We start from the raw sequence: 12,631 nt of genomic DNA, 5'->3' as shown, positions 1-12,631 counted from the left end.
GTGGAGTCTAATAAAAATGACACAAAAGAACTTATTTATAAAACAGAAACACGTTCACAGATTTCAAAAGCAGTCTTATGGTTACCATAGGTGAAACCGTTTTGGGGAGGGAGGAATTGGGAGTATGGGAATAACACATACAGACTATTGTATAGGAGAGATGACTAACAAGAACCTACTGTATAGCACAGGAAAATCTACTCAACAGTAACCTATATGGGACAAAGAATGAATATGTTTATATGTATGATTGATTCACTTTGCTATACACCTGAAACTAATACAACATTGTAAGTCAACTATATTTATTAAGTTACACTCTACTGAATCTATTAAAGTGTAATTAATAAAAAATAAAGTAAAATAAATCTTCTAAAAAAATGAAAGAAAGTGCAGACCAAAAGAGGAGACGAAGCAAAGAAAGACCTCGGCTGATAAGCTATTTTTTTCTTTTTTTTCTTTAGGACCTCACGTGTAACATATGGAAGATCCCAGGCAAGGGGTCAAATCAGAGCTGCAGCTGCTGGGCTATGCCACAGCCACAGCAACACCAGATCCTCAACCCACTAAGGGAGGCCAGGGATTGAACCTATATCATCATGGATACTAGTCATATTCTTAACCCACTGAGCCACAGTGGGAACTCCTGATAAGCTATTTCTAAAGACATTATGGAATAGGCAGGAAAAGGGCCAGTCCCTTCCCCCCTGATGTGGTTTGCCATGACCTACTCCCTTGGAGCAGAGTCAAGAGCAGCAGAAGCCTGGCCAGACGTCTCATCAGATGTCTGGCCAGATGCTGCAGCTCTTGTGAACCCTGTGTTTCCCAGGACTCACTAGTAGTTGTTCACTGCCTAACACACGGGGCCCTTGTAAACTCTCAGGAAAGCTGGAGCCACGATGGACACAGACTCTGCTCTGCTTTTCCTATCGTAGGAGCCTCTCCCCAGCAGTGTAGCAGTGGCAATATTTCCCTTTCCTTATTCTACCAGGATTGTGCTATATACTTATTTTTTCCAAGCCAATCTATCTTATTGTGGCATACAAAATGGAAGAGCTGTAATAATAAAGTTAAGAATGTTTAGCCCATAAGCCAGGTAGTGGTGCAGTGGTTACTTGGAGTGCATGGGAAGATAGTAATTCAAGAGAGACACACAGAGTTTTCAAAGTTATCAGTGGTTTAATTCTTAGAGGGCAGATGGGGGGCAGGGGTGGTAAATTGTGTTAATTTTACTATTAAGCTTAACATTGTAGCTCTTTTCAGCATGCATATGTCATAGTAATAAAATTAAGATTGAAAAAATGAAAGGCAACATCTGCAAACCTAAACAATCTTGCTTTGCCACTTGTTATTAGTATGAATTTGAGTGTTCTGTATATCATAGCTAGTTCTAGGAACTAGGAACTCCATAGAGAGTTCATGACATTTTTCTAGGGTATTTAGTCTTAGGTTTTTTCCGCTGTATTAAAAAATAGAACAAAAAACAATGCTTTTCTCTCTACATAATGTTCCTAGAATCCAGGTCTATTCCTGAACATTTCTTCATATGGAATGTGGAAGTAACAGAGCCAACTTCACCAACTGCCATGAAAATTACATAAAATAACATCAATATAGTGATTGGCACATAGTAAACCTTAGTAATTTTCAGTTCTCTTCCTCCCAGTTCTAGTCAAATTAATTTATTCTTTATTTTTAATATTTATGTTATTTATTTATTATTTTATTTTTTTAGGGCCATACCTGTTGTACATGGAAGTTCCTGTGCTAGGGGTCAAATCAGAGTGCAGCTGCCTTCCTACGCCACAGCCACAGCAATACCAGATCCGAGCTGCATCTGCAACCTATGCCAAAGTCTGCAGCAACACCACATACTTAACCCACAGAGTGAGGCCAGGGATCCAAGCTGCATCCTCAAGACTATTAGTCAGTTTCTTAACCTGCTAAGCGGCAATGAGAACTCCTCAAATTGATTTAATATATATTTCATAAGAGCTTATCTGGTCATTTTATTTATATTAAATTATTTTATTTTTTGTTGAGAGACAATTGACATATAACACTGTGTTGATTTTAGGTGTACAACCTAATGATTTGATATTCCTGTGAATTGCAACATTGTCAACAGCCAAGACACGGAAAAAACCTTAGTGTCCATGGGTAAAGAATATGATGTATATACGCAATCACACAATAAGTTCTCTGTATCTATGAGTCCAAGTTTTTATTGTTTTGTTTTGTTTAGCTGCCACATATGCGAGATTATCCCATGTTTTTCTTTCTCTGTCTGACTTATTTAACTTAGCATAATGCCCTTGGGATCTGCCCACATTGCTGCAAATGGCAGGATTCCCTTGCCTTTTTTTTCTTTTTTATGGCTGATTGATATTCTATTGTACATATGTATCAAACTTTCTTTATCCTTTATCCACCCATAAACATTAGAGTTCTTTACATGTTATGGCTATTGAAAATAATGTTGCAGTAAACATGAGGGCACAGATATCTTTTTGAAATAGTTATTTTTTTTGGAATATATATATAAAAGTGGGTTACTCAATCATATGGTAGTTCTGTTTTTAATTTTTTGAGGAATTTCCGTATTTTTTCAATAGTGGCTGTACCAATCTATATTCCTACCAATACTTCACATGCATTTTAATTTTATTTATGTAAATTTTATATAATATTATTTGTAAAGCTAGAAAAATAGGGGTAACTGTATAGTGTAGTTGCAATTTTATTGGCACAATTTTTTGTATTGGTATACAAAAAATCAAACTCCACCAAATTGCCATATTTCATTCTCACCAAGGGTAAATAAATACATTTGAATTTATGACAAGCAAAACTTATTTTAAAATACAGTAGAATAATAATAACTAAGACTATTTATTGAGCACTTATCAAGTAGTAAATGCTTTCTATTATCTTTACTTCAGTGAGAATAATGAGTGCTTACTGCCTACGATTGTTAAGATTACTTAAGACTTGCAAAGCACTTGGAAAAGTGACGAGCCATACCTATACCAGTATTGTACATATTTTATTTTATTTCAAATAAAATATTGTACATATTTTATTTCAAATATTTCAAGTAAAATATGTACAATAGTGTAACCCTCCCACCAATCTTGTGAAACAGGATCATTATTATCCTGATTTGGAGGAAGCCAGATAGTCAACAAATGGGCAGATCAGACCTGAATCCATGTCTGGTTACTCTAGCATTTGTGCTTTAAACAACTGAATCTGAGGCATTTGGTGAAAATTTTTGAATTTGATCATGGGGATGAGGAAAAAAATGGTGCGTAGCTTTCAAAAGCTTGACATGAAGTTAGGAATGGTATAAGGGAAAAAGTGTACAGGTTAGTTTTGAAAGTCATTGGGACAACATTTGCTATCTATGATGCTTTCTAACACTTTGTCCTATATTTCAAAGAGGCCAGTCTATTTAAAAGAGAGCATTGAGGCTGATTGGGAGATCATAGTTAAATCAAGTGTGTTTATAAAAATTGATTGACACAGTCTTGCGACCACTTTAATATTCAGATATGAAATTATTTTATCCAACAAATTCGTGATCTAAATAAAACCTAGTTTTTTATTAATTAGATGACATCCTTCTTGGTGGAAGAAATTCTAAATAAATAGACTGTAATAAGGAAGTAAAGCAAATATGGTTACATCTACAGAGTGGTCTGTTTACCTTCCCCTTAGCTGCTGAATGATGCAGAAACATTAAGAAGTGTCATCCTTGCTTGGTAAATACAGGACACACTTCTTTTCAAAATTTACCTCTCAGCACAGGAAATTTGTGTGATACAGTTGTGACACATTTGCTTAATGATAATTGACATGCTACCTAACTGTATAGCAAAAAATGTGTCCTTGATTTGGAATAAAATAGTTTTTTTGGGGAAACTCCTGAAAATGTGAAAAAACAAGATGCTCTCCATTAATTTTTCTTTCATACTCTTTTATTACTTGTTCATTAATTTATAGATTCATAGCATTTTGTGCCTGGCTTGTGCTTGGTCTCGGAAAATGAAATGAGTTTGGGTCTTAAGAGCACATATGTACAAGGGTAAGAGGAATACACAATCAGAAGATGAAGAGAGATTAGAACATAGGTTAAAAACAGTGCAAACAAGGCTGAGTTACAGAATATGCTGAATATTTATTTTAAAAAGTAAGGCAAAGAAGAGGCCTTTTTATCCATGTTTATGTACCAGAGCAATAAGAAAGAAAAGAAAGAGTCAATTTGTTGTTTGGGGCACATGGTACATGTTTAAGAGATGGCATTAGGGAAAGAAAAGCTATTTAATGACTGCTTGGCTTCCACCTTGCTTATTAAACAGAACGTCTTCAAACTGGAAAGCTTTGAACAATTATGATTAAGAGGGTTTGAAGTCCATAAGAGATGAGACATCAAATTAAGCTGAATCTCACAAAACACCAGTTTCATAGGAACCCTGCAAAATAACTGCTATCCTTTCCACTCCACCTCATCCACCCATTTTATTTAATTTATTTTTTATTATTAAATTATAGTTGATTTACAATGTTGTGATAATTTCTGCTGTACAGCAAAGTCACCCCAGTAATACATATATACATCCCTTTTCTTATATTTATCTTCCATCATGGTCTATCCCAAGAGACTGTGTATAGTTCCCTGTGCTATACAGTACTTATCCATGCTAAATGTAATAGTTTGCCTCTACCAACTCCAAACTCCCTGTCCATCCCACTTCTTCCCCCTTCCCCCTTGGCAACCACAAGTCTGTTCTCTACATTAGTGGGTCTGTTTCTGTTTTGGAGATAGGTTCATTTGTGCCATATTTTAAATTCCACATGTAATGATATCGTGATATTTGTCTTTCTCTTTTGGCTGACTTTGCTTAGTATGAGAATCTATAGTTGCATCCATGTTGCTGCAAATGGCATTGTTTCATTCTTTTTAATGGCTGAGTAGTATTCCATTGTGTATATGTACCACATCTTAATCCATTCATTTGTTGATGAACATTTAGGTTGTTTCCATGTCTTGGCTGTTGTAAATAAGCTTCCATCAACATTGGGGTACATGTATCTTTGTGAATTGTAGTTTTGTCTGGATATATGCCCAGGAGTGGGATTGCTGGATTATGTGGTAGTTTTATATTTAATTTTCTGAGGAACTTTCATCATACTGTTTTCCATAGTGGTTGTACCAATTTACATCCCCACCAACCGTGTAGGTGGGTTCCCTTTTCTCTACACCCTCTCCAGCATTTGTTATTTGTATTAATGCTGGCCATTCTGACTGATGTGAAGTGGTACCTCGTTGTAGTTTTGATTTGCATTTATCTAAAAATAAGTGATGTTGAGCATTTTTTCATGGGCCTATTGGTCATCTGTATGTCTTCTTTGGAGAATTATCTATGAAGGTCCCATTTTTGGATTGGGTTATATTTTGTTGTGGTTGTTGTTGTTTTGAGTTGTATGAGTTGTTTGTGTATTTTGGAGATTAAGCCCTTGTCAGTTGCATTGTTTGCAACCATTTTCTCCCATTACATAGGTTGTCTTTTAGGTTTTTTTAAAAATGATTTCCTTCATCCACCCATTTTAGAGCTAAGGAATCTGAGGCTCAGAGAGATGATATAGCTAGTAAGTGGCAGAGTCCAGATTTCCAACAAAGCCTGTCTTTCTGCAAAGTGATGTTCTTCCTGGTATTTCCTATAGCTTCACAGAGTTGCCAAAAGTCCAGATCCCTAAGGACTTACTTCTCAGAAACTGTAAATTTGGCCTTAATTTTTCTAACTTATGAATTTGAATGATATAAGTTCCAAATTCCTCAGGAAAAAACCCTTGAGCTGGAGACCCAATAGTTGAGTTCTGAATCTTGAATCTCCTAAATTAGAATCCTTGGCTCGTAGAGAGTTATCTAAATTTTTACCTTCTGTTGTATGGTATAAATGCTAAATGTTGACCTGAGATCAGCAATGGAACTCAGACCCCAGCTTCAGCCCTGAGCCCTCAACCTTTAGTTAAACTGAGCCAGGAATAAGAAGTCGCTTTGTTGAGGGGAATCCTGTACATTCCAGCCAGAATGGACATCTTTCCAGTCTCTGTGGACTCTGCAGGCATGGTTCTCTTTGCCTGGAGTGGTTTTTATCCTCTTCCATCCCTTCTACCAACTTCTCCCTCTTTCTTACAAGTTAAATGTCTTCAGAAGGCTTTCCCTAACCCACAGATTGAGTTGAAAACTCTTTGTTATTCATTTATGTAGCACATTGGACCTTTTCTTTAGTAACATGCATCACTTTTTTTAAACTTTTCTCTCTTCTGCCATGCTTTAAGTGTCTTTCCTTGCTGTATTCCTTGCTCCATGTGCTTAGCAAAGTGCCTGGGACAGCAAATATGTGAACTGATGAATGAGCGAACTGTTAAGATCATGATGATGGATGTGAGATTTGATAGTAGTGTCTAAACTCATGTTGGATCTGTGAAGAAAGGCATTCCACAATTTCAGTTTCTAAATAAATTAAACAATGCACCGCATCTTCTAATCATCTTTCTCTATATTTATACTCTCTGATACATTCCAGGTATATATATGTTACCTACCTGGCCTCTTGGCCTTACTTAATCAACAGAAATTGATAAGAGGCCAGGCAAAAAATTCAGGAAAGATTTTTTTGGGGGTCTCCTGCTGCAGCAGGGAACAGCAAAAACAAGTAATAGGTTCCCTTGCTTGTTCACTTCCTGAGGAAAGGCAAGCTGGGTCCTAATATGGGATGAGGGTAGGGGTGGGTCCAGGAGTCAGGCCAGAAGGGTGGCTCAGGTGGTTTGCTCACCCCTTTGGTGGTGTTATATGCAGGGGACATGTATGGTGTCCTGCTTTTGCTCTTCATTTTTCAGAAGTGGCAGTTGGGGTGTTTTTTTTTTTTAGTTTTTTTTTTTAATCTTGTTTATAATTTGCCTCTACTGCACATGCATGCAGTTATTTTTAGTCCCTAATAGATTCTTTGTATTTTGTTACTCAAGGAGATGTTTATCCAAGTACAAGCACAGCAGCCACTTTAGCAAATGGTCCTGAGTCCCATGTCCTAGCCTGTCTCATATTGACTTAAACCTGCACTGTGAGCAGTTAGATTTAGCCTGCAAGGCAGAGGTTTGAGAGCGTGTTCCAGACCCATTGTTGAAATCTGTTTCTTTAGCACTGTTATCTCCAGCAGTCAGAGGCTTCAGCCTATGCTGAACACAAAATTTCCACAACTCTGAATGTTTCTATGACATCACATTGCCCTCCTTCTCACCCCCGGAGTTGTTCATCATAAGCCTCATATGAACGTTAACTTAAATGCAGATGGATGAATCTTAGTGAAGACTCATTTTTTTTAAGATAATGGACTGCCTGAAATTGAATGTGGGTGTCTTTCCTGACAGATAGCTTAAAGAAGGGAAAAATAAGCTCAGAAAGGTGAGAACTGATGATGCATCAGTGACTCATAATAAAAATTATACACTTACCATTTTCTCTGTGCATATGTTTTCATCAGTGATTTCTAAAGGATATAATCATGGAAAAGTCAAATTCATCTGTAGGGTATGTGTTGGGTATAGTTGGCTTGGCTCTTATGGTCTGCTATTCATCCTTTGTACACCGTCCTCTACCTGGGGGGTTGGCACAAATGCAGACCTGTGTGGCCTGCATCAATGGGCTCCCTTGTCCCCAGGTTTGGGTTGGTGTGGGCTATGGAAGGACCCCTATGGGTTATTAAAGGATAGGAGAGTGAGGCCAGGCTATCAGTTCCCCTGGCTCTCTCCTCAAGGGTTGACTCTTAACCTCAAGCAAAGGTCAAAAACTCTATCAAATGGCCCTTGCCTTATATTTACCACATTTAACTGCTTGTAACTGCTTCTTCCTTGTGCCCATGCTGTCCTAAGCCTACACTGTCCTATACCTGGGTAACCTGCCCTAGGCCGTGGTGCCATGTTGGATTTCCAAGCTTCTGCCAACACATTCCTAGTCTTTTCATTAAAGTCCCTGGATTACCCAATTCAGGTATTCTTTTTCCTGCCTGGAATCTGCATTATACAGAAGTTATCTGTGGGAAACTTTGCTTATGTAAACACACAGGACTATGATGACTGTTGTTAATAAAAGCAAAGTGTTTAAACCTCTTTCTTTGATGAAATAATTGGTATATCTTTGTCTTGTATTACACATAAACTTTTTAATATTTCCAAGAGTACTGTGTCAAAATAGATCAAAGAAAGAAGAAGGAAGACCCGATACATGAAATAAATTAAACCATAAGCTGAAGGCTGAAAGGACATAATGAAATTTCAGACTTAGTTATTTTACAGAAAGTAAAGTTTCTGTAACTGTTTGATTATTTACTCATGTTTCCATTATCTCACCTAGTTTGGGTTCTAATTTATACAAACAAGATATCAACTGGTAATAACAATAAACAAAGATATTTTTCAGTCACACTTTTGCTGGCTCCCAACTAAAAGTGACAAACAGTTCAGGCTTCTATCATTTTGCTTCTCAGAGAAGTAAGGCAGTGGTGTGATGGAGTGTGACTGATCAAATAGAAAGTTGATATTTGATGAAATTAGAGGAGTCCATGGGGAAAATCAAAGCTAATTGAATCAAAATAAAGAATTGTCTTGTTGAAATTAATGAATAGTAATGAATAGTGAAGATGGGTGGTTATGCTTTATGTGCAGTGTCAAGGGTGGACAGAGAGAGCGATAGAGGTGAGAAAATATTAACTCTGCCTTTAAGAACAAGAAAATCTCCACTTCTGGATCAGGGACCAGCATGGATGCCATTTTAAAATATGCATTTCAATTTTCTCCCTTCCCTATTGAGCTTGCTGCTTGCTTGAAATGAATGCCAGCTGTTATGTATGTACTCCAGGACACATTGTGGTTCAACCTACATGTTGTGTTCCTTTTGTTTTTTTGGTAGGGTTGTGTATCATAGTGATTTGCTGTTGGCTTAATAGAGAACAAACTGGCTTTGATTTTTATTCCTTTGACAAGAGAGGTTCATGCATCTGACATTATGTACGGAGTGCTTAATGGTGAGCCTTTCCACTAAGCACTGGGAATCCTGTGGTGCATAAGTCAAAAGAGCCCCTGCTCTCATGGGAGGAAAGAAAACCACTCTTAATTGTTAATTGATCCCTCAATCCCAAAGGAAGGAACAGGGAAATATGGCTAGAGATGAAGTAGAGAAAAAACAGCCTCATTATTATAAAATTAGAATAAAATTACTTTTATCATTCATCATCCTAAAGTAGTATGCAAAATTCCTAGTTGTATTGGTTGTAAATCTCTAAATACCACATCTAATTTTTCCCATGGATAATTGTGTATGTAATAAAATATACATTCTAGAATTTTCTTTATTTTCATCTTTCTGGGATGAATCTAAAATCTACTCTTGTGGCTCTTCCATGCTGCCTAGAATAGTTACATGCTATTTATGTTTTTGACATTTTGCTTTGGTAGAACTGTGCTTTATTTAAATGTTTTAAGGATTTTTGAAGCAAAAAATAAAAGTGAATAGCTAGATACCTAATATGGAGCTAAGTTTGTATAGGAGCAGTTCCATTTGATAAAAGCACATCATATCTGAACAGGATGTAGAGGAAATTACTGCACATGCTCTGGCCTCACACAGTCTATTTGACTCAGAAGCTAATTTGCGTTGCTGGCATTTTCAATAGAGATGGATTATTCCATCTCTCACTATCTGGGGTAACAGGCACTATTTTGCCAACAAAAAGAATCAGGAAAATGAGATATGTAAAAACTATTGCTTTTATAACTCAATCAGTGTTTGAGTACCAAGGGGGCAGTGGCTGGTTACACTCTTTCCTAGAACTAGTATTTATGTAGTGTGTTAAAACAAATTGTAAAAATCCAGGCTTGAAAATGTAGGTTACTAAAAATTCAGCCATGCTAAATATGGCTAAAGGGAGAAGAAAACTCTTAATAAATATTTCTCTTAAATACAAGAGCCCACTTGGCGAAAGCATGCCCTTTAGCTGGAATGGAAGTATCTCTTTTGTTGACATAGTGTTTTGGGCTATTGTTCCTCTTTCTAACAGATGATTTTTCTTGCTTACATTTGCAGTCAATGTACAATTCTACAATCTAGTCTTGTAAAATCCATTCTCAGGTATATAATATAATCTAGCAACATCTAGTATCTTTCTTGAAAGGCTTCAAATGTTTGTCATTTTAAAAGCTGTTGGGCACATTTTGCTTTTGTGTTTGAAAGCCAAGGATTAAGCAGCACCACTTGTGACAAAATACTATACCTAGAGCCTTTTTTTGCTTCTTTAGGCAGCAGTTGGCAGCAGTTGGGGAAGGCAAGGAAACAGCAAACATGCATTTTGTTCTATCAACGTACAAATGCTTTCCTTTTATCTCATTACCCATACAAGGAGTACTGCCTTCATTGAGCATGTGATAGCTATCTTCCTAAAACAGTCTTAAATGCCTTTATAAACATTCAGTATCTGGCTTTGCTGTTGACAGCATGCTAAAGAGATGATGACAATCCAGGCCTTTTTATAAAAACATATCTGAAATTTATGTCACTGCATCTGATTAAAATTTGTGCTATCAAGGATGAAGACAGGGGAAGCTTTAAAATTGAAGAAAACATTTTCTTTGAATATTTTTGCTGTTCTTCAAAAGGATGGAAGGTATAGGTATGAAAGCCGTAATAGTTTAGAAGGAAATAGGATATCTCCTTAGGATTAGTGGCTTGCTAGGACAAAACTTTTTTTTTTTTTTTTTTTTTTTTTAGTTACACAAAAATCCTTCTTGTACTCCCAGTACTTTCACCTCACTTTTATAAACCTCCTGATCCTGGCCCTTATCTCCTTTAATTTTACAGTTTTTCTTTTTCAAATCATTTACCATGTTCAGCAGATGTCTCCCCTCCCCCTAATCTTTGAACTTCCTCTTATCTACACCAAAAACTATGGAAGGTTATATATTCAGAAGATAAGAAAGGAAGTGAAAGGCTAATGAGGTTATTAGAAGCCAGAAAAGTGACAGAAAAAGGGAAGAGGGGTCAAGATTTCAGAAGGAAGATGATAGATGGTTGCTCATGCAACAAATCTTGATGACCTCTTGTCTCTTCCACTTCATCCATCCTGTTAACTCAGAAATAATGCTGCTCTTCTAGAAACTCACCTCTAAGTCAAGAGTCACCTTTTTGCCGAAATCAACAGTAGATTCTGGCTGATTCTTATAGGAGAAAATTATATTCTCTTTGAAAAGATATTAAAAGTAATATTTATTTTTTTAAATGGAGAAGGATATCTACTAAGGATCACTAGTTATTTGAGAAAAAAATTGAATATAAAATATATAACAAACTTAAAAATTAAAAAATAAAAACCAACATGAAAAAGCAACTTAGGAGTAAATTCTCTGAAGTGTTCTGATCTGTGTTAGAATTTTTATCACTGATATCCCCAGAAGTAGATAAGATACTATGTCTTTGAAAGCAGACAAGGGATTATGAAAAGAAATATTTGAAGAACAAAAGATGTTCTTAAAAATTAAAGATGTAATAGCAGAAAAGATTTTTCAAAAGATATGCACCACAGCTCAAGGATAAAGTAGAGGAAATATGCCAGGGTATAATGCAGAAAGATAAATAATTGAACATAAGAGAGAAAAGATAAGAAAACTAAAGGATAATTCCAGAATGTCCAACATCCAAAAAGAAGGAGTTCCAGAAATGAAGAATGCTGTAAACAAGAATAAAAATTATGAGAGAAATAAGTCAAAAATATTCTTCCAAAAAAAAGGGGATATACTCTTTCACATTAAAAGGTTTACTGAGTGCCCAGAATGATGGAGGAGAAGAGAGTCCCTTCAATTAAAGAAAACATCATGTACTTCTAGGGCCCCAGAGACAAAGATAATTTCCAGAATTGCACTCCTTGAGAGCTACTACCAAAAACTAGAATCTAACAGAACAGGGCTTTCAAAATTATTGTCACACTAAAATTCTCTACCCAGCCAAGCTACCAATTAAGTTTGAAGGTAGGACAAAGTCATTTTTAGACATAAAACATTTCAAGAAATTTATTTCCTTTGCCTGCTTTCTCAGTCAGCTCCTGGGACATGAGCTCCATTCTCTAGGGAGGAAACTAAGAGGAAGATCTGGATACAGAAAGCAAGGAATCCAACACAAAAGCAAAGCAAAGAGAATCCTTGGAATGATGCTAAGGATCATTCAAAGAGGAAGATTCAAAGACAACCTATGTTCACCAAGTCTACACAGCAACTGGTCCAGTTTAACAGAATAGAAGGTTACAGAGAGATCCCTCAAGAAGCTAAGATTAAAAAACAACATGTAATATGTTGAAGGTTTAGAGAATATTTGTATTGATGGAGAAGAGAGTTTTGTTGAATGTCCTAAGTACATAGAACATTAAGCATATGGATACAGAAAGAGGATTTTTAATGACTGAGTTTCAGGACACAGGGAAGCAGCACCAGAAAAGATACCAGAGTATGATATATACTGCTTATCATAGCTATGGCTAATACATGTACTGTCAGAATGTAAATAGCTATCTAACAAGAGTTATAA

General features: G+C 36.3%; 1 protein-coding gene across 3 annotated transcripts in view; it reads left to right on the top strand.

The window, feature by feature from the left end:
* The window catches only part of TRPC6 (transient receptor potential cation channel subfamily C member 6), a 106,417-nt gene that overhangs the window by 47,773 nt on the left and 46,013 nt on the right, over window positions 1-12,631 (top strand). The gene's annotated exons all lie outside the window — the stretch shown is intronic.

Source organism: Sus scrofa, chromosome 9 (assembly GCF_000003025.6).
Source record: "Sus scrofa isolate TJ Tabasco breed Duroc chromosome 9, Sscrofa11.1, whole genome shotgun sequence".
Taxonomy (NCBI): domain Eukaryota; kingdom Metazoa; phylum Chordata; class Mammalia; order Artiodactyla; family Suidae; genus Sus; species Sus scrofa.
The sequence above is the reverse complement of the archived record's forward strand: the minus strand, read 5'-3'. Positions and strand labels throughout refer to the sequence as shown.